Here is a 16,417-nt window from a genome sequence, read left to right on the forward strand (position 1 = left end):
GCAATGGGGAGGTCCGACGCTACGTTGCGTCTGGCGTCCTTCGCTCACGCCAACAGCGAAAACCTGCCTGCGGAAGCGGAACTGGGTCCGTCCCGGAAGGTTTATTGGGCGGTTTCTGACCGCGTGCGGGGCGCGGCGGTGTCCGTAGAGCTAGGGAAGAGTTAGGCTCTTCCCTCTGGGGGCGACTCTCTCAACTGTCATTTTCAATAAGCCTGTAACTTGCCTTTTCTGTTTGTCCATGTTAATTTTTTTAAAGGTTATCTTTTTGAAGATTTGCCACAGTTCTCACCTACTTATTTGCCGCACTTGATAGATGAAGCAATCTGAGATTGAGTGATGCCACACTAGAATGTGGTGAAGCCAAAAATCAAGTCACAAGCTCAGAGTCCTTTCCGTCACCTCAAAATGCCTCTCAGACTTAGGTAACCTTTATTTTCAGGCCACCAATAACTACATTCATGCTTTTACATGTGAATGTCTCATCAAGGACACAAATGATGTCTTTTTTATCTTGGTGAGCTCATTGCCTGGCTCAGTGCCTGTACATATCAGGCGCCCAGTAAATATTTGCTGAATGATTCAGCTGGATCTGTGGTCAGAAACCATTATTTGTAGTGACCATAACGACCTCCTCTAAGATCCAGAATGTGGCATCTTCCGTCGCATTGTTCATGTCTTTATACTTTGCAAAGTAAATAGAATGTGTAGTAATGCCTAGTAATCTCCCAAACCCACCTGCTTCCAGAACCTGCTTCTGATCTACTAAACTTCAGTTCAGTTCAGTTCAGTCGCTCATGCTAAAATAGGACTGAGGGACTTCGCTGGTGGTCCACTGGCTAAGACTCTGCACTCCCAATGCAGCAGACCAGGGTTCGATTCTTGATTGGGAACTAGATCCCACATGCCACAACTAAAGATGTAATGCAGCTACATAAATATTTTTTAAAAATAAAATAGGACTGAGAGTTGGGCTGACTCTTGGGAGAAAAGACAGTCCTTATCTTGGAGTCCAGGATAGGTTTCGGAAGTATATGGCCCCCTAAAATTATGAAATATTTTGTGTGTATTTGCTGTGCATTTTCTGAGAAAAGGATTTATAACCTTTCCTCAGTTTTTAAAAGGAATCAGGGGATTTACCAGGTAACACAGTGGTAAAGACTTAGTGCTCCCAATGCAGGGATCGTGAGTTTGATCCCTGCTCAGGGAATTAAGATCCCGGTTGGTGGGAGGTACAGCCAAAATAAATAAAAGGAGTCTGTTACACACTAGCAGACAAAGTATTAATAGGGAGCGTGAGAGGCCATCTAGATATTTCCTTATTTTTCTACTTAAGTCATTGAGCAAACAACCTCATAGCAGCAACTGGTAACGAATATATTTTCACAAATTCCTTTAATAACTCATAACACTCTCTGTAACACTCTAGGTATGTACCATGTCACTCTAAAGCCTAGGTCAGTTCAAGAAGCCTCTCTCCATTCCCAGCTGTTGACGGATTTGCCATCTAGCTCAAATTTTAAGATTTTTTTTTCTATTTCTGTGAAAAACGCCATTGAAATTTTGATACAGATTACATAGACTTTTTAGATCACTATGTGCAATATGGACATTTTAACAACATTAATCCTTCCAAACGTAAGCGTAGAATATCTCCTTTTATTTGTGTTTTCTTCACTTTCATCAATGTCTTACAGTTTCAGAGTATAGATCTTTTACCTCCTTGGTTAAATTTATTCCTAAGTATTTCATTCTTTTTGATGCTATTGCCAATGGGATTGTTTTCTTAATTTCTCTTTCTGATAGTTTGTTGTTAGTGTATTAAAATACAACAGGGGGATTCCCTGGTGGTCCTATGGTTGGGATGTGGGCTTTCACTGCCATGGACCTGGGTTTGATCCCTGGTTGGGGAGCTAATATCCCACAAAGCCACATGGTGTGGCAAAAAAAAAAAAAAAATCAATGCAACAGATGTTTGTATTGATTTTGTACCCTGCAACTTTACTGAATTTGTTTATTTGTTTTAATAGTTTTTGGTGGAGTCTTCAGGGTTTTCAATTAATATATATAAAATCCTGTTATCTGCAAATAGTGACTGTTTTGTCTCTGCTTTCCAATTTGGATGTCTTCATGTCTTTTTCTTCCTAATTTCTCTGTCTAGGACTTCAATACCATGTTGAATAAAAGTGGCATCCTTGTCTTGTTCCTATTCTTAGAAGAAAAGCATTCAGCTTTCCTCCATTGAGAATGATAGCTGTGCGCTTATCAAATATGGCCTTTATTATGTTGGGGTACATTCCCTCTATACCAATTTATTGACTGTTTTTATCTTAAAAAGGATGTTGAATTTTGTCCAGTAGTTTTTCTGTACCTATTGAAATGATCATATGTTTTTATCCTTAGTTTTTTTAATGTGTTGTATCACATTGATTTGTGGATATTGAACTACCCTTGCATCCCTAGAATAAGTCCCACTTGATCATGGTATATGATCCTTTTAATATACCATGGAATTAGTTTACTAACATGTTGTTGAGGATTTTTGCATGGGTCTTCCTCAGAGATACTGGTCTCTAATTTTCTTTTGTTGTAGTATCCTTGTCTGGTTTAGGTTGGCCTCACACAATGATTTTGGAAGAGTTCCCTCCTCTTCCATTTGCTGTAAAAGCTTGAGAAGGCTTGATATTAATTCTTCCTTAAATGTTTGGTAGAATTCACCATGAAGGCATCTGGTCCTGGACATTTCTTTGTTGGGAGGTTTTTGACTACTGATTCAATCTCCTTACTAGTGGTAAGTCTATTCAGATTTCTATCTCTTCATGATTCAGTCTTGGTAGGCTATCTGTTTCTAGGAATTTAGTCATTTCTTCTAGGATGTCCAAAATGTTGGCATATAATTATTAATGTTGTTCAGTCACTCAGTAGTGTCTGACTCTTTGCATCCCCGTGGACTGCAGCACACCAGGCTTGCCTGTCCTTCACCATCTAAAGGAGCTTGCTCAAACTCATGTCCATTGAGTAGGTGTTGCCATCCAACCATCTTGTCCTCTGTCATCCCTTCTCCTCCTGCCTTCAGTCTTCCCCAGCATCAGGGTCTTTTCTAATGAGGCGGCTCTTGGCACCAAGTGGCCAAAGTATTGGAGCTTAGCTTCAGCATCAGTCCTTCCAATGATACTCAGGATTGATTAATTGTTCATAGCTGTCTCTTATGATTCGTTATATTTCTGTAGTATCAGTTGTAATGTCTCCTCTTTCATTTATAATTTTCTTTGAGTCCTCTTTCTTTTTTCTTGGTTAGTCTAGCTAAAGGTTTGTGTATTTTGTTTATCTTCTTAAAAAACTGTTCTTAGTTTCATTGATCTTTTCTACTGTTTGCTGTCTCTATTTCATTCTTCTTTCTACTAACTTTGAGCTTAGTTCTTCCTTTTCTAGTTCCTTGAGGTGTAAAGTTAGGTTGTCTATTTGAGAGCTTTCTTTTTTCTTTTCTTTTTTTGCCATGCATACAGCTTATGAAATTTTAGTTCCCCAAATAGGAATTGAACCTAGAGTCCCCAGCAATGAGAATTCCAAGTCCTAACCACTGGACTGCCAGGGAATTCTGAGAGCTTTCTTTTTTCCTTAATGTAAGAGTTTATTTCTGTAACCTTCCCTCTTGAAACTGCTTTTGCTGCATCCCAGAAGTTTTATTATGTTGTATTTCCATTTTCACTTGTCTCAAGATTTTTTTTTAATTTCCCTTTTGATTTATTTGACACATTGTTTGTTCAAGAGGATGTTGTTTAGTCTCAGCATAGTTGTGAATTTTTCAGTTTTCTTCCTTTAATTGATTTCTAGTTTCATATCATTATGGTTGGAAAAGATGCTTGATAGAATTTCATGAATTTTCTTGAAATTTTCATGATAGAATTTTCTTGAATGTACCAAGATTTCTTCTTGTGGCCAAACATATAATCTATCCTGGAGAATGTTCCAGGTACACATGAGAAGAATGTATATCCTGCTGCTGTTAGAAGGAATGTTCAGTAAATGTCTGATAAGTCCATCTAGTCTAACATGGCATTAAGTCCAAAGTTTCTTTATTGACTTTTCTTTCTGGATGACCTATCCATTGTTGAAAATCGGATTTTTTAGTCTTCCACTATTATTGTAATGCTGTATATTTCTCCCTTAAAATTTGTTAATATTTGCTTTATATATTTAGGTGCTCCTGTGTTGAGTATGCAAATAGTTACAAATATTATACTCTTGATAAATCAATCCTTTTATCATTATATAGTGACCTTCTTTGTATCTTGCTATAGTTTTTGGTTTAATGTCTATTTTGTGTGTAAATATCAAGATTATAGAGGTAGAGGATAAATTATTGGTTGTGAGAGTTTGGAGATAGTGGAGGGAGGGAAATAGGTATGACTGTAAAGGGGTAATGTGAAAAACCATTGTCCATCAGCTGGTGAACAGATGAACAAAGTCTGGTATATGCATGCAATGGAATACTACTTAGCAAGCAAAATGAATAAAATATTAATACATCCAACAACATAGGTAAGTCTTAAAATCAGTGAAAAAAGTCAGATAAATCTCATCACAAGGAAAAAATTTTATTTTCATTTTATCTATATGAGATGCTGTTAATCCATTGCAGTAATCATTTCACAATATATATAGTTCAAACAGTCATGCTGTATGCCTTAAACCTATACAATGATGTATGCCAACTATTTCTCAATAAAAATGGGGGGAAACAGGTAAAAAAGAAAAGGAAAAAAGTCTGTTTTGTGTGATATAAGCATAGCCTCTGCTGTTTTTGACTTTCATTTGCATGGAATATCTTCTTCCATCCCTTCACTTTCAGTCTGTGCATGCCTCTAAATCTGAAGTGAATCTCTTGTAACAGCATATAATTGGGTCTTATTGTCTATTTAGCAACTATATCTTTTGGTTGGAGAAAGAAAAAATATTTTTAAAATTACTTTTGTTCATATGTTAAAAAGACAATTAGATGTTCTTTGTACCTTGTTTTATATTTCAGTTTAAGTCTAGATTAGGTAAATAATGCACATGCTAATCAGAATTCATTATAATTAACTGTAGAAATTACCACACAATTGCACTCATCTCACACGCTAGTAAAGTAATGCTCACATTTCTCTAAGCCAGGCTTAAGCAATACGTGAATCATGAACTTCCAGATGTTCAAGCTGGTTTTAGAAAAGGCAGAGGAACCAGAGATCAAATTGCCAATATCCACTGGATCATGGAAAAAGCAAGAGAGTTCCAGAAAAAACATCTATTTCTGCTTTATTGACTATGCCAAAGCCTTTGACTGTGTGGATCACAATAAACTGTGAAAAATTCTGGAAGAGATGGGAATACCGGATCACCTGACCTGCTTCTTGAGAAACCCGTATATAGGTCAGGAAGCAACAGTTAGAACTGGACATGGAACAACAGACTGGTTCCAAATAGGAAAAGGAGTGCACCATAAAGGGCTGTATATTGTCACCCTGCTTATTTAACTTCTATGCAGAGTACATCATGAGAAACGCTGGGCTGGAGGAAGCACAAGCAGGAATCAAGATTGCTGGGAGAAATATCAATAACCTCAGATATGCAGATGACACCACCCTTATGGCAGAAAGTGAAGACCTAAAGAGCCTCTTGATGAAAGTGAAAGAGGAGAGTGAAAAAGTTGACTTAAAGCTCAACATTCAGAAAATGAAGATCATGGCATCCGGTCCCATCACTTCATGGGAAATAGATGGGGAAACGGTGCAAACAGTGTCAGACTTTATTTTTCTGGGCTCCAAAATCACTGCAGATGGTGACTGCAGTCATGAAATTAAAAGACGCTTACTCCTTCGAAGAAAAGTTATGACCAACCTAGACAACATATTAGAAAGCAGAGACATTACTTTGCCAACAAAGGTCCATCTAGTCAAGGCTATGGTTTTTCCAGTAGTCATGTATGGATGTGAGAGTTGGACTATAAAGAAAGCTGAGTGCCGAAGAATTGATGCTTTTGAAGTGTGGTGTTCGAGAAGACTCTTGAGAGTCCCTTGGACTGCAAGGAGATCCAACCAGTCCATCCTAAAGAGATCAGTCCTGGGTGTTCATTGGAGGGACTGATGTTGAAACTGAAACTCCAATACTTTGGCCACCGGATGCAGAGAACTGACTGATTGGAAAAGACCCTAATGCCGGGAGGGACTGGGGGCAGGAGGAGATGGGGACGACAGAGGATGAGATGGTTGGATAGCATCACCAACACAATGGACATGGGTTTGGGTGGACTCCGGGAGTTGGTGATGGGCACAGAGGCCTGGCGTGCCACAGTTCATGGAGTCACAAAGAGTCAGACATGACTGAGTGACTGAACTGAACTGAACTGAACTGAACTGTAGAAAAATGCCCCAGCTTGGTAGAATTATTCAGTTCTGTCTAATGGTAATCCAAGGATATTTCCTTTTTAAGAAAATTTTTCCTGTAGCCTCACAAGTGGTAGAACCAAGATTAATTTCAGGGAGAAACAGTTGTTTTAAAAAGACAATAGTGGATTTCCATGGTGGCCCAGTGATGAAGAATCCACCTGCCAATGCAGGAGACACGGGTTCAATCCCTGGAATGGGAAGATCCCACGTGTTAATGAGCAACTAAGCCCATGTGCCACAACTACTGAAGCCTGCACACTCTAGGGCCCACAAGCTGCAACAAGAGAAGCCACTGCAGTCAAAAGCCTGCATATCACAGTGAAAAGTAGCCCCCACTGGCCGCAACTAGAGAAAAGCCCTCACCCAGCAATGAAGACCCAGCAAAGCCAAAAATAAATGAATAAAAAAAATTTAAGATAATATTGAACAAACAGTGTAGCAAGAATGCACCAGAGCATAGGTCTTCTGAAGCCCTTGTTAGCTCTACCCTAGCCATAGACTTCAGCCTTGATCACTTGGTCATTTCAAACATGCTTACCTTGACTTAGGTCATGATCAGGATGCAGGGTGTTAGTGGATCCTGTTCAAAGTCCTTGCCTCTGACCCTACATTGCTCAACAGCAGTGGCTACACAAAGAAAGAGGTGCCAGACTCAGACTGACTGGGCTGGAATTCCTCCACCTAAGTACATTCTGCCTATCAGAAGTTGGGCAAGTCACTTATACTTTTTAAGCCTCAGTTCTCTCTAGGTCTGAAGGAAGTATTAGATGTAAAAAGGGCTTCAAATAGCACCTGGTATGTTGTAAGCCATCAACAAATTTTAGCTATTATCTTGTAATTGTTTCTGGCTTACAGTGTAACAGGTGCTATTCAAGCGCTTTACATCTTTTACTCATTCAGGCCTAATAGAGAGAACTGTATGTTACAAGTGCTTCCCTGGTAGTTCAAACAGTAAAGAATCTGCCTGCAGTGTGGGAGACCCAGATTTTCCTGATTCTCGTGGTTAGGAAGATCCCCTGGCGAAGGGAATGGCAACCTACTCCAATATTCTTGCCTGTGAAATCCCATGGACAGAGGACCCCGGCGGGCTACAGTCCATGGGGTTGCAGAGTCCGACACGACTGAGCGACTAACACACACATGTTATAAGTAGATGTTCTTAGCTCTTCTTCCCTCCTGCAAAACTTATATATATCCTGTTTCCATTTCTCTACTATGCAACAAGATTTGGCTTACTTGGTGACTAGCAAGAGGAAAAGACAAGGAAAGAATTGACTTTTGAATGTCTATTATATACCTGGCAATTTATATGAGGATATGAAGATGAAGAACTTCTCAAGAAATATTTCTCTTAGGAGCAATTTCTGCCAACTAGTAATATGATCTTGAAAATACTCAAGACAATTCAATTAAACAGATTAATTTAGTATCTTCCAACAATGAGCCAAAACACTGAGGATCAGAAATGAGTGCAAGAGGGCAAAACATGGAGGATAAAGACTATGTCTATGATGTTCATTATTATATTTTCAGTCTCTAGAATAACACCTTGTAACAGGAGATGCTCAATATAATTTTATTAAATGAAAAAGTAGGTAAATGAGCAAGACATAGCCCCTACTCCCAAGTAGCTAATGTTAAACTAAAAAAGATATATAAACAAATTAAATATGATACAATGCCCTACATGCAGTCATAAACATACATGCGAAACCCTAAAGTGAGATGGACGAAAAGGTGATAAATTCTGTGGGGATTAGGGGTGGGGAGGGTGTCCAGCAAGGCTAAAAGGAAGAGCCCTTTAGATTGTGACTTAGAGTGACAGCCAGTGAAGAGAGTAGATGGGGCAGGGATAGTAACTGAGATTAGAAACAGGAAAATCAGTTAGAAGGGCTTTATAACTGGTCTTCCAGAGGGCATTACATCCTCAGGTTCTAGATCAGGTTTCCTAACCAGGGGCCTAGAGGGGAGCCAATTAGCTTAGATGAAATTACCTCTTTATTTTCACTAACTAAACTGATTTGTTACCTATGACTTTGTTATGAACAGAAATCTCAGATATTTTCATATTATGTTATAGAAATGCTTTATATTTATTATAACTTCACAATTTCTGGATTCCTAGATCTGCCACTGCTGCTGCTGCTGCTAAGTCGCTTCAGTCCTGTCCAACCCTGTGCAACCCCATAGACGACAGCCCACCAGGCTCCCCTGTCCTTCGGATTCTCCAGGCAAGAATACTGGAGTGGGTTGCCATTTCCTTCTCCAATGCATGCATGCATGCTAAGTTGCTTCAGTCATGTCCAACTCTGTGCGACCCAGGGACAGCAGCCCACCAGGCTCCTCTGTCCATGGGATTCTCTAGGCAAGAATACTGGAGTGGGTTGCCATTTCCTTCTCCAATCTGCCACTAGATATTGTTATTTGAGGCATTAACAATGAAGCACCTATATCACCATATCATTAATTTGCTTTTCTAATAAACTGATCAATGTGTTTCATTGTAAATGTCTTTTATTTTTTGTAATCCTCTGTATTTTATGTACACATTGAAAAAGATTCTGAGAAGGAGTCCATAGGCTTCAACAGACTGCCAGAGGAAACCGTAGTAAACAAAGAAGCAAACAAACACAAAAACATGTGGTGGGATGATTAAGAACCTCTACTCCAGAGTCAAATCAAATAAATGAAATTCTAATTTCATCAAAAGTGTGTGACTTCAGGGCTTCACCAGGTCTTCCCTGGTGGCTCATTTGGTAAAGAATCTGCCTGCAGTTCAGGAGACCTGGGTTCAGTCCCTGGGTCAGGAAGATCCCCTGGAGAATGAAATGCCAGCCCACTCCAATATTCTTCCCTGGAGAATTCCATGGACGAGAAGCCAGGTGGGCTATAGTCCATGGGGTCACAAAGAGTTGGACATAACCAAGCGACTAACACTAACATTAAAAAAAAAAAAAAATCCTACTTGGCCTCAGTTTTCTCATGTGGAAAATGGGTATAATATTGCTAGCATCTATTTTATCAGTTTGTTGTAAAGATAAATTATACATAAAGAGCATATAAGAATGGCAGGTATATAAACATTCACTAACTGATAATATTATAACCATTTTGATCTTGGTTTCTGAAGAAAATGCAGAGAACAAACCCATAAATCTAGCATTTCTAGGGACTCTAGCCTGTATATGAAGCTTTCCCTAAACGTTGATTAAGGCAACAGCCAGAAGATTCCGCATTTTCTCTGCATTTTCTCCTCTCCCCTTTTGTTTATAAGCCCATTTAAGGATCGATGAAGAGTCAGCACAAGGTTTTCATTTTCCGCACACACACACACCAAGGCAACTTCCTGATAATCAGGCTCTTATATAAACACAGATTTAGCTGATAGACCCCCATGGAAAATATCCTATTCCAATTTCTCTAAAGCATGAATCGGGATGCTATTGACAGGCATGAACTAGCTTACTTCATGGGCATGAAGGGAAAACTGGAGCCTGCACTGAACTGTACTGAACTGCAGGTGGTCAGAGACTTAGAGATGCAGGAAGCAGGAAGGAAGACGGAGGAATTGGAGGCCAGCCAGGAGCAAGCTGGGAATAGCTAGGCTGTGCTGCTCCTTAGTTACCATGGGTTTTGTCCTGCCAGATGTCCTCAGCATCTCCTTGGTTTTCTGCCTGGGGAATTGACTGTTCATTCTTATGTTGTCTTAAATGCTGTTCACATTCACAAGTACTCCTCGGAGGTCAAATCCATTTTTAAATGTTCATCCTAGCAAGAGAGATTTTTTTACATAGATAGGATAGAGCCCAGATCTAGAAAAATTTAGGCTCAAGTCCCAGCTTTGTCATTTACTACCTGAGTGAACTTAAGTCATTTATTTAGATTGCTTAATTTTCAGTTTCCTCATCTATCAAAAATTGGGATCATTTACTCAATGAAAATTCATTTCGACTCTATTATGCGACAGGCTCAGATTTGGATGTTGAGAATACAGAAGTACACCAGAAAAGTAAAGCCCTGCTGTCATGACGCTTTATTCAAGAGGAGATGGAGAGAAAAAAACAGACAAGATGGTATCAGGTGTTGGTAAATGTCTGGGAGACAATAAAACAAGTTAACATGCAAGAGAGTGGGGGGAGGGGGCATCTTTAGCTTACAGGGAAAGACTGTCTGATAATTTGACATCTGAACTGAGACAGCAGATTAGAAAAACAGAAGGAACCAGTCTTATGAAGATGAGGGTGTGAGCATTCCAATGAGAGGGAAAGGGAATTTCAAAGGCTCCCAGGGAGAGGAAAGAATTTGGTACATCAGTGGAATATAAAGATGAAGAATTGAGAGAGGCAGAGAGGGATCTGGGAAGAAGTGGAAGAGGTAGGCAGGACTGAGGAGGCGGAAGAGGATGTGGGAGATTTGAGGAGAGCAGAAAATGTGTGAAATCCTTGTTTTGGAGAATGGGCAAGGAACATACTGGGGAAGTGTAGTAGGGTTGCTTGGCAGCATTGAGACTCCTTTTGAGATGTGTGGTCATGAATTTAAACTAGAACTAGTTGGCATAGTGCACGTTGTTCTGAGGACTAGATTAAATGAATGGCAGTTTTTGATACATGGTAGATGCTCAAAAATGTTGACTAGCTATCTTAAGAGAAGAAATAGATGAGGAAAATGCAACATGCTCAATTATTTTTGTGACTGTTTGAATTCATAGGAGCACCTAAATGTATATTCTGATATTTGTTTTAAGACTAAGGTTTTCTAAAATAAGGTAGGGTATTTTTTTTTTGCTTTTGAATATTTTAACCTTGAGTGTTTTTGTATGCCTAATAAAATACACTGCAGTTTTTGCCCTTGTGATCTTAATAAACTGGAAGTGAATTTCTTTGTTCAGTCTCTTGTAAAACCACTTTCTTATATTCCAAATACAGGAACACAGCTTATCTTAGTATATACTCAAATTTTGCTCCATCTTTTGGGGTGTTCAGACAAAAAAAAAAAAGATTTTTTCTGGTAACCTTCCAAAGATGTTTTGAAATGCTAATTCACCCACATCTGGTACCTGGGAACAATTCTTCAGCCTAGGCTATCACATCTATTGCAACTTTGAATGTAACCTCCCTTGCCACACAGAAATGGAAGAAATCACACCTGAAATTTCCTATAATTTCATCTCACCAACGAGATCTTTTTTGTCAAGTCCTTTTTCAAAACTCTGCAAGGTTTAGAAGTTCTGATACCAAAAAGTACTGATACTGATATGGAACATGGCAGAAACACTGAATGAACTAGATTTGAACAGGACAGGATTTGGAGTTGGCGGGGTCCTCCAAGGCAGCGGCTAGGAGATAGGTAAGCGTGGAGTGGTGAAAGACAGCTGGGTTGGTAGGAGGCTAGTGAGGAGTTCTGCAAGGGATAATAGGTGAGCTTATCTACTGGAAGGCAGAGAGAAGCATCTGAGAGAAAATGAAAGGAGGGATTCTAGGCATGTAATCTGACAGCAGGCTGTGAGAACTGCAGCTCTTATGCAAAGCCAGAGACATTGAAGAGAACAAGGTAGGCCATCAATCTCAGTCTCTGATAGCCTAAGCTCTGTGTTCTGCAAATTCTTCCCCTAGCTGATAGTGTCTCCCAAAGGCATCATCTACTCCAGCATTCTTGGTTCCTCAAAGAAAACTCCTGCTTCCACCCCTGGCCCCATTCCACATAATGTTTACAAGTTGGAGGAAAAAAAAGATTTTGAGGTTGTAATAAATGCAGCTCTCATATCAGCCTAACACTCAGTGTTCCTGTATTTGCTGACAGCTCCTTCTTGAAAACGTCTGGGACTCTACCTGAGACTTCTCCCTGATCACTGGAGCGTACTTCAGTCTGGAACAGGGCAGACCAGAAAAGCCAGGGTCTTAATGCCCCAGGAGCAACCTTCAAACACTGATTGCAATTGATGTAGAAACATCTATGTCAGTTACCTATTGCCATATGATAAACCACTCCAAAACCAGTCATTTAAGATGACAGTGATTTGTTTTTTCTCGTGATTCTGTGGGTGGGCTGCATAGTGCCTCTTCTAGTTTGCCCGGGCTCACTCATGTTGCTGCATTCAACTGCAGAGGCAGACAGCCTGAAAGGTCCATGTTGGTGTCACTTACATGTCTTGCAGCTGGCATCGGCTGTTCACTCGGGACACTTTGGTATTCCTTCACATGGCTTTTTTTTTCTTTTCCATGTTAGACCACCTTTCTCGTCCTGTGGAGATCTCTGCATATCAAGAGGGTAAAGGCAAAAGCTGTAAGGTATCTCAAGGCCCTCCACAATATCACTTTTGCCATTTTCATTGGCCAGAGCAAGTCACAAGACCATCCCAGATTCAAGGGACAATGGTTAATAGACCATGGTGTTCCTGGGAATAAGATGGATGGATGGACAATAAGGATCTTGCCTAACTTTTAAAAAAAAGACCAAGAATGAATGTGGTAGACACACAGACACACTTTAGGGTGAACCACCTCCTCCCATGAGTCATACTCATATAATCTCCTGTCCTTGAAAACCTACAACCTGCTTCTAGCCAATAGAGTATGGCAAAGGCGATGGGATCGTCACTTCTTTAATTAGGTTACATTATAAAAGGCTTACTAACACCAAAAAAAGATGTCTTTTTCATTATAGGGGACTGGAATGCAAAAGTAGGAAGTCAAGAAACACCTGGAGTAACGCAAATTTGGCCTTGGAATGTGGAATGAAGCAGGGCAAAGACTAATAGAGTTTTGCTAAGAAAATGCACTGGTCATAGCAAACACCCTCTTCCAACAACACAAGAGAAGACTCTGCACATGGACATCACCAGATGGTCAACACCAAAATCAGATTGATTATATTCTTTGCAGCCAAAGATGGAGAAGCTCTATACAGTCAACAAAAACAAGACCGGGAGCTGACTGTGGCTCAGATCATGAACTCCTTATTACCAAATTCAGACTCAAATTGAAGAAAGTAGGGAAAACTGCTAGGCCATTCAGGTATGACCTAAATCAAATCCCTTATGATTATACAGTGGAAGTGAGAAATAGATTTAAGGGCCTAGATCTGATAGATAGAGTGCCTGATGAACTATGGAATGAGGTTTGTGACATTGTACAGGAGACAGGGATCAAGACCATCCCCATGGAAAAGAAATGCAAAAAAGCAAAATGGCTGTCTGGGGAGGCCTTACAAATAGCTGAGAAAAGAAGAGAGGCAAAAAGCAAAGGAGAAAAGGAAAGATATAAGCATCTGAATGCAGAGTTCCAGAGAATAGCAAGAAGAGATAAGAAAGCCTTCCTCAGCGATCAATGCAAAGAAATAGAGGAAATGAACAGAATGGGAAAGACTAGAGATCTCTTCAAGAAAATTAGAGATACCAAGGGAACATTTCTTGCAAAGATGGGCTCGATAAAGGACAGAAATGGTCTGGACCTAACAGAAGCAGAAGATATTAAGAAGAGGTGGCAAGAATACACAGAAGAACTGTACAAAAAAGATCTTCACGACCCAGATAATCATGATGGTGTGATCACTCATCTAGAGCCAGACATCCTGGAATGTGAAGTCAAGTGGGCCTTAGAAAGCATCACTACAAACAAAGCTAGTGGAGGTGATGGAATTCCAGTTGAGCTATTTCAAATCCTGAAAGATGATGCTGTGAAAGTGCTGCACTCAATATGCCAGCAAATTTGGAAAACTCAGCAGTGGCCACAGGACTGGAAAAGGTCAGTTTTCATTCCAATCCCAAAGAAAGGCAATGCAAAAGAATGCTCAAACTACCGCACAATTGCACTCATCTCACATGCTAGTAAAGTAATGCTCAAAATTCTCCAAGCCAGGCTTCAGCAATACGTGAACCGTGAACTTCCTGATGTTCAAGCTGGTTTTAGAAAAGGCAGAGGAACCAGAGATCAAATTGCCAACATCCGCTGGATCATGGAAAAAGCAAGAGAGTTCCAGAAAAACATCTATTTCTGCTTTATTGACTATGCCAAAGCCTTTGACTGTGTGGATCATAAACTGTGGAAAATTCTTCATGAGATGGGAATACCAGACCACCTGACCTGCCTCTTGAGAAATCTGTGTGCAGGTCAGGAATCAACAGTTAGAACTGGACATGGAACAACAGACTGGTTCCAAATAGGAAAAGGAGTGCACCATAAAGGGCTGTATATTGTCACCATGCTTATTTAACTTCTATGCAGAGTACATCATGAGAAATGCTGGACTGGAAGAAGCACAAGCTGGAATCAAGACTGCCAGGAGAAATATCAATAACCGCAGATATGCAGACGATACCACCCTTATGGCAGAAAGTGAAGAGGGACTAAAAAGCCTCTTGATGAAAGTGAAAGAGGAGAGTGAAAAAGTTGACTTAAAGCTCAACATTCAGAAAACGAAGATCATGGCATCCGGTCCCATCACTTCATGGGAAATAGATGGGGAAACAGTGGAAACAGTGTCAGACTTTATTTTTTTGGCTCCAAAATCACTGCAGATGGTGATTGCAGCCATGAAATTAAAAGACGCTTACTCCTTGGAAGAAAAGTTATGACCAACCTAGACAGTATATTCAAAAGCAGAGATATTACATTGCCAACTAAGGTCCATCTAGTCAAGGCTGTGGTTTTTCCTGTGGTCGTGTATGGATGTGAGAGTTGGACTGTGAAGAAGGCTGAGCACTGAAGAATTGATACTTTCGAACTGTGGTGTTGGAGAAGACTCTTGATAGTCCCTTGGACTGCAAGGAGATCCAACCAGTCCATTCTGAAGGAGATCAGCCTTGGGATTTCTTTGGGAGGAATGATGCTAAAGCTGAAACTTCAGTACTTTGGCCACCTCATGCGAAGAGTTGACTCATTGGAAAAGACTCTGATGCTGGGAGGGATTGGGGGCAGGAGGAGAAGGGGACGACAGAGGATGAGATGGCTGGATGGCGTCACTGACTCAATGGACGTGAGTCTGAGTGAACTCCGGGAGTTGGTAATGGACAGGGAGGCCTGGCGTGCTGTGATTCATGGGGTTGCAAAGAGTCGGACATGACTGAGTGACTGAATTGAACTGATAAAAGGCTTTGCCAACTGGACTAAGATTCTCCTACTGGCCTTGAAAAAGCAAGCTGATGAAAGGTGAACTGCCTATAAGAGCGGAGAAGGCAACAACATCCGACTCCATTACTCTTGCCTGGAAAATCCCATGGACGGAGGAACCTGGTAAGCTGCAGTCCATGGGGTCGCTGAGGGTCAGACACGACTGAGCAACTTCACTTTCACTTTTCACTCTCATGCATTGGAGAAGGAAATGGCCACCCACTCCAGTGTTCTTGCCTGGAGAATCCCAGGGACGGGGGAGCCTGGTGGGCTGCCGTCTATGGGGTCGCGCAGAGTCGGACATGACTGAAGTGACTTAGCAGCAGCAGCAGCCTAAAAGAGAGAGGGCCTGTGCCAAGAGCAGCCCCCTTTGTCCTACAACTGCAAAGAGCTGAGTTCAATCAACCACCATGTCAACTTAGAAGAGTACTCTAAGCTCTAGAAGGAAGCTCCATCCAGAAGAGATTTCCAGAAAGGAACAGAGCCCATCTGACACCTTGATTACAACCTTGTGAGACCTTAAGTGGAGGATTCAGCTAAGCCATACCCAGACTTCTGAAACAGGGAAACTATAAGGTAATAACATGGGGGTTGTTTTTAAAACTTCTGAGTTTGTGGTGATTTGTTTGGGGGGAATATAAAACTAATACAACTAGAAAGCTGAGTTCTGCCAGTACGATGGAAAAATCACAATCCCTTACGATTTCCAGACAGGCGCCTCTTCTCACACCCAGAGCTCATCAATTGAAGGAGATACCAAGTCCCCTTGAGGATGAACCCTAAAATGATGCAACAGAACACTAGCAATTCCCTTATAATCTTTCCCCCAAAGGACTTATGGTCATTGACTAGAATAACTGAACAATGGCAGAAGGGGATATTCAG

At 40.6% G+C, this 16,417-nt stretch overlaps 1 long non-coding RNA gene across 1 annotated transcript; it reads left to right on the forward strand.

The window, feature by feature from the left end:
- The first annotated feature begins 5 nt into the window (after positions 1–5).
- Positions 6–11,312, forward strand: LOC138436726 (uncharacterized). Its single transcript, XR_011255555.1, has 4 exons — positions 6–85; positions 257–422; positions 8,551–8,656; positions 10,393–11,312. It is a non-coding gene; the product is annotated as an uncharacterized lncRNA (long non-coding RNA).
- The last annotated feature ends 5,105 nt before the right edge of the window (positions 11,313–16,417 follow it).

Source organism: Ovis canadensis, chromosome 3 (genome assembly GCF_042477335.2).
Source record: "Ovis canadensis isolate MfBH-ARS-UI-01 breed Bighorn chromosome 3, ARS-UI_OviCan_v2, whole genome shotgun sequence".
Taxonomy (NCBI): Eukaryota; Metazoa; Chordata; class Mammalia; order Artiodactyla; family Bovidae; genus Ovis; species Ovis canadensis.